A 6215-nucleotide genomic window follows, 5' to 3' on the forward strand; every position below is an offset into this window, starting at 1 on the left:
GATTTGATTTGTTCAAATTAAATGAGGAAATTTTATATTAATAAGATTAATATATAATGGTTAATTATAAATATGATCTATAATCCAAATTATATAAGAGAGATATATTTGAATAAGATTCAAATATTAGATTTATATCAATTGGATTCATAAAAAGATGTATACATATAAATATGTGATATTTATATGTTAATTAACTCTATATTAAATATGATTTAATTGATTAATTAATGGTTAATTAATTTATTAAGAAATAATGGAGATTGGAGGTTAGTATAAATATATGATATCTATGATAATTAATTAAATGTATATTAAATAGGATTTAATATATGGTAATTTATTTAATGTATCAATTTAATTAAATAAGGATTATTTAATTAATTAACACTAAGGATATAAAGGAAAATGAGCATATAAATATCTCATCTAGGGTAATGAGGTTTTTTATAGCCTCCAAGCCTCCACCTTCTCTCTTCCAAGTTCTTTGGAATCCTGAAGAATAGCAAAATAGGAAAGGAATTGTGAGTTTTGATTTTTTCTTTTCTTCCTCTTTTATAGTATGTTTATAATTTTGTTTAAATGTTTATCCCAAAAAAATGCATATTTTATTTTATTATTTTCATTTCTATAAAAATCAAATGTCTAAATGCAAGGTGTTTATAGGCAGGAATCGATTCCTTCACTAACTCACCATGAAATTGAAACCAAAGACAAACATTAGTGAGCATTCAAGAATAAATAAAACCCACACAAAATCAAAACATCTTACCCAAACATACACCGAAAATCGAACTTATTATGGCTGGACAGTAGCTCAACGCCCAGAACTCCAATCTAAAAATTGAAATTTAATGGATAACAACCAACTAATGCCAAAATTCCATGGGTAATCAAAATCTTCAAAGAAACTCACAAAAAAATGTGTCAAAAAGCCCGCTGGCCAGTGAGTCAAATCCCCTATCGCTCTAAAATCTACACCGAGCACATGACGAAGACAAGAATTTCAGGCTATAAATTAATAGGTCACACCAAACCTCATCCATAAACATCCAAATCTCAAAATTATAAAGAAACCTACCCACACCTCAATAAAATCCAGCGACGTCGATGGTTATGGGCGGACGTGGTGACTGTGATCGAGAAGACGAGCGGCGGTGCGACCCACCAATTGAAGACTCGATCGGCAACTTGACTCGAAACATGCGCGAACGAAGACCCACCGACGACGACTGCTAGTCTGAAACGAAGAAGGGAAGAGGGAGTTGCTGATCAATTGGAAAAGAAAAAGAGAGAGAGAGAAAGAGAGAAATCGGAAGAAAGAACTCCTAACTGTGGTGATCTGCGGTGACGAAGTGCACCGACGACTAGTGAAGGGGTGACGACCAACGATGTTCGATGGTGTGCATGGCTATGCACGAATGGTTGATGGTGTACGGTTGTCCATTGCGTTATGCGAAGAAGAGAGAGATTGGGGCTGATTCATGTGAAATTGAGATGAAGAGAGAGAAACTTGTGGGGATGGGGTTGGCGGCTGATTGAGAGAAGAAGGAATATTAAACATACATTTTCCCCAATAAGCCTTAAAAAAAAAAAGGAAAATTTTCCGGCCCCATTTTTTTTGTCTTAGCCCTTTCTCACTTCTAATTTACTAATTTTTCCCAAAATCTTCTATCAAAAATAAAATATAATATACCAATTATCTCCACAAATTATTTCTATTTTGGCTCCAAATCCCAAGTCTTCTTCCTTTTCCTTCCTAAATTCTAAAATTTTTAATTTTCTCTTAATCTTTTGTCCAATATAATCTAAATCCAACCATTATATCTTCAGATTAATTAACTTTGGGCTCCAAAAATCCAAAACTAAAAGGAAACTAAAATCTAATAATTTAAGATAAATAATTTAAGTTTTATTAAAAACTCGGGATGTTACACAGACTTCTCTCCAATGATCAGCGCTCAATAGATGTTGCAGCTGGCGGAGCCCTAGCTGATAAGACTCCCTCTGAAGCCATGCAACAGATCTCTAGGATGGCAGAAAACTCATAGCAGATTGAAACAAGAGCGAATGGAATCATCCCATCAGACTCACAAGAGGTAAAGGAACTATGTTCTCAATTAATTGATGTTACTTCTATTGTAAAATAGATTATTCGAAATCAACTGTAACCTCAGACTCCTATTGAGGAAGTCCACTATGTTGGAGGCCAAGGAGGGCAAAGGTGTGATGCCTACAGCAACACTTACAACCCCGGATGGCATCCCAACTTTTGTTGGGGAGGTCAAGGAGACCACTAGGCGAGTGCATCTAACAACCCTAGTTCATCATTGGAGGATGTGATGAAGTCCTTGGCGGACTCTATGTTGACATTCCAGAAGGATATGATGACCTTCCAGCAGGAGACAAAAAATATCCAAGAAGAGGATGCCTTATTCCAGAAGGAAACGAGGATGGGTATGCAACACTTAGCCAACCAGATCACTTAGTTGGCCATTACTATGAACAAGCTTGATATTCAAAGTGAGCTCCCAGCTCAACCTGAACCCATGTGAGGAATGTAAGTGCTTTGTCAAGGGATTGAAATTCCCACAGGCGAAAGCATAAGAACGTCGATGTCTTAGAAATTCGTTTTACAGAAACTTAATTAAACAAAGGAGACAGAAACATGTGATAAACATACATTCCTAAGCATACATCTAATGTGATTTTAGAAAGGAAAAGAGAAGAAATTAATACTAACCCTTGAAGAGTCTATCTTCTTGCTTCCTCTTCGGTGTGATCACGAATCGTGATGTATACTCCTTCGAATAGAGAACTTCTCTTAAATGCAGCAACACAAACTCCTTAGACACCACCACAAAGGAGACTTCCTTGTTATTCTCAAAGTGAGAAACACAAAAGAGTTGAGTGGGCTTACGTGTTAATTTTGGTGAAGTGAATGAATTTTTGCTTGAGAGAAATTGTGTTTCATAGAGTGAAAGAGGAAGATCAAGATGAAGAGATTGAGTGCAGAACTCTTCTGAAAAAAAAAAAAACCGTATCACTCATCTCCATTTCTAAACATCACCACCTATGAGAGAATATTAGTGCGGGAGTGATCTTAACTCCCTCCACCAATCCATTTAATTAATAACTCCTAGGAGTTATTGATTTTGAATTCAAAATTAAAAAATAATAATAATTTAATTATATTAACTAATTAATATAATTAAACTATATATTATATCCTATATAATATATAAACCTATAGTTTAATCCTATATAATATATAAAACCTATGATTTATTATATCACATATAATAAACCTTGTTTATAATTATCTCATATAACTTATAGTATTAATATGAATCATATTCATATTAATTTTAACCTATAGTATATATATGAATCACATTCATATAATTAATATCTTAATCACATTCAAATATTTATTTTCCTCATTAAAACTTTATAATGTATCACATACATTATACTTTATAATATAATGTATCAACATACATTATATTAATTGTATCTTATAATTAATTCTCTTTAATTAATTTGAACAATTCAAATTAAACCAAAATCAATTTGATTCTTATTAAACCTTATTGAGCTAACAAGGGGGCCTTATGGACCTACAGATTGAAGCTCCAATGATACAAGATTAATTGATTAAACTCTTTAACCATATTCATTAACTATCGAACATTCTACTAAAATGTCGTACTCTTTGCATTACAGATATATTTTTGTGTTTATTGGATATAACCAATTAGTAGTGTGTTGACCCTTCACGAATTGCTCGTAAGTATAGCTAGGTCAAAATTACCATTTTATCCTTGTAGTTACATCAAACTCCTTAAGTACCACTGATCCATCTAATGAACAATTAATCATAGTCCAATTATAACTGTACCCCTCTCTAGCTAGAGAGAGGGCGAGGGTTCTCATTGTTCAAGAACCAAAACCAGTCTTTAAGTGAGTAATTCATCTAGTTACCCTAACAAAGGGAAGGAGTGAATTCTATCTTGTGTAGTTGAGTTTCTAGCTTCCCACTCAAAAGAATTCCCAAAATGGTAGGTATATTGAGTAGGCAAATCTGGTCACTCTTACCCATACAAATCAAAAGACCGCACTCATAGGTAAGAATCCACAACTCACTCAAGATTAAGGTCAAGTCACCTATGGTCATCCTAATGAAATGTAAGTCTCTTCAATTAACGACGTTATAAAGAGAGACTAATCATTTCATGGCCCGATGTTGTACAACTCTTATATAGGATACCCCTACTCACATGTCTCCACATGAATGATCAGGATCAGATCATTTATAACACTTTATAATAATAATTACAAAGCGGGTCGTATCCATAGTGTCATCAGGATAAGGCACCCAACCTTATCTATATACTACAGACCATTTAAGTTATTACTTAAATATGATCCACCTGTATGTCACCACATACATGCTTAAGCTACATAAAATAACCTAAGATCATAGTTTATTGGATTGAATTAATGCACATAAAATAACATATATTTTATTAATAACAATTTGCTTATACTAATTTATAAACTACGAGAATATAAGAGATTTAGGACACCAATCCCAACAATCTCTCATTTATCCCAAAGCTAGTGGAATAGAGTGTACAATACAAACAAAGTACACAATACAATAAACAAGGGCATATATTATACCCCAGTAACATATCTCGCTTGCCCTAGACAAAATGTCGTATATCCTATAGACCGGGACTTTCTAGATGACCCTCGAACACTTTAGCCGTGAGAGCCTTCGTAACGGATTAGTAGCATTATGCTCCGAAGCTATCTTCATACAATTATGTCACCTCATTGCACAATCTCTCGAATCAAGTGATATTTCCTTTCATTGTATTTGCCTCTTTTATGACTCCTAGGTTCCTTTTGTTGAGCTTTATGCCCTAAAACTCGTAGATAGTAAATGTAGCATTTAATCGATCATCAATAAAAGTGTTATTAATGCTTATTACAATAAATAATTATTGTTTTATCTTATATTTATCTTGCCTAAATAATTTTAATCCAATAAACTAACATCCTAAACTGTTGTATGAGTCTTGAACTGTATGTGGAGACATACGAGGATCAATGTTCAAGATATAACCTAAAAGGTCTATAGTATATGGATAAAATTGGGTACCTTATATTGGTGATACTATGGATACGACCCACTTGTAATTGATATAAATGCAATGATCCAACACGTTCATGCCCTAAATCTTGTATGGTCCTATAGTTTGTAAACATTATTGAACAAACTCAATGTGTATTTAATAAAATATATGATATTTTAGTTGCATTAACCACAAACAAATAAACTAACATCCAAGGTTATCTTTGTAACTTAAACATATATGTAGAGACATATGGGTGGATCATGTTTAAGTGATAACCTAAATGGTCTGTAGTAGATGGATAAAGTTGAGTATCTTATCCTGGTGACACTACGAGTATGGCCCGCTTTGTAGGTGTTACAATTGTTGTAAAGTGCTACAAATGATCTGATCCTGATCATTCATGTATAGACATTCGAGCGAGGATATTCTATACAAGGAGTTTGTATAAAACCAGACGATGAAATGTTTAGTCTCATTATATAACGCCATTCATAATGGAGATTTATATTTCATCAGGATGACCATAGATAACATGACCTGAATCCTGAGTGAGTTGTGAACTCCTGCCTATGAGGGTAATTCTTTGATTTGTACGGGTGAGAGTGGCCAGATCGTCGGCTCAACAAGCTTACCATTTTGGGGATTCGTCTGATTGGGGAGCTGGGAATACAGCTACACAAGATGGAATTCACTCCTTCCCTGAGGCAGGGGTAAGTAGATAAATTGCTCCCTTAAGAGCTGATTCTAGGTCTTGAACAATGTGACGTTACACCCTCTCCTGGCCTGAGAGGGGTTTAGTCATAGTTAGACTATGATCCATTGTTCATTAGAGGGATCAGTGGTACTTAAGAAGTTAGATGTAACTATAGGGGCAAAATAGTAATTTGGTCTAGATGTACTTGCGAGCAATTTGTGAAGGGTCATCGTATTATTGATTGGTTATATCCAATGAACACAAAAATATATCTGTAGTATGAAGAGTGTAGCTGTCGGTCTTTAGTGGAGTGTCCGACAGTTAATGGATGGTAAATAATGTAATTAAAGAGATTAATTAATTATTCATGTACC

At 33.9% G+C, this 6215-nt stretch overlaps 1 long non-coding RNA gene across 2 annotated transcripts; it reads right to left on the reverse strand.

Moving 5' to 3' along the window:
- Positions 1-381: 381 nt before the first annotated feature.
- On the reverse strand, positions 382-1533 carry LOC120083553. Of its 2 annotated transcripts, XR_005483458.1 has the most exons (4): positions 1334-1533; positions 917-1240; positions 773-837; positions 382-495 (listed from the first exon to the last, which is right to left on the reverse strand). It is a non-coding gene; the product is annotated as an uncharacterized LOC120083553 (long non-coding RNA). The 2 variants fall into 2 exon arrangements; XR_005483457.1 differs by having other exon boundaries at positions 385-495; positions 773-1240.
- Between the last annotated feature and the right edge of the window lie 4682 nt (positions 1534-6215).

The sequence above is a fragment of the Benincasa hispida genome, chromosome 8, assembly GCF_009727055.1.
Source record: "Benincasa hispida cultivar B227 chromosome 8, ASM972705v1, whole genome shotgun sequence".
Lineage (NCBI taxonomy): Eukaryota > Viridiplantae > Streptophyta > Magnoliopsida > Cucurbitales > Cucurbitaceae > Benincasa > Benincasa hispida.